We start from the raw sequence: 670 nt of genomic DNA on the forward strand, positions 1-670 counted from the left end.
TTAAAATTCTTTACTCTTTTCTTTCATTTTTTTCATTACTAGGTTTTATGCATGTTAAATACTATAATTTAGTACTTTTAGTTTATTTCCTTTCTAAAAGTTATCCCTCAATTCCACTGTGATACTTTTTGCTCATTTATATCTCTAAACTTTAACATTGTGATTTTTTTTAAATTTTTCTCTGAATGGTCTACACTCAATTTAAGTTTTTATATTGATAATTGAATTAACATGAAACAAATATAATTTTAAGCTAATTTGAATTTTTCATGTTATTTGGACTGACATGAAACTAAACTTGATCTAAGAAAGTATAACATTGTAAAAGTAAAAAAACACTTGAAAAATAGCGTGATAAGCCAAGATAATTGACTAAAAGTGGGCTAAAATGACAGAAAAGAAAATATGAAGTTTTCTCCTATTCATTGATAGACTTCATAAATAAAGATTAATGTTAACTCTAATTTACTTTTATATGATAAAACCATCCATATAAGCATATAAAAGTACTAAAATTGTTCACAAAATCCCTTCTAAAGATTTGTAATCTTACTCAAAAAGTTAAACTATTCTATAAAATATTTAAAAATATTATTTTTTATTCCATCTATTTAATTTTTGATTGAGTTAAAATCAATCTTTCTCTATCTTTATCTTTTTCTTAGGCAAT

Source organism: Asparagus officinalis, chromosome 7 (genome assembly GCF_001876935.1).
Source record: "Asparagus officinalis chromosome 7, Aspof.V1, whole genome shotgun sequence".
NCBI lineage: Eukaryota > Viridiplantae > Streptophyta > Magnoliopsida > Asparagales > Asparagaceae > Asparagus > Asparagus officinalis.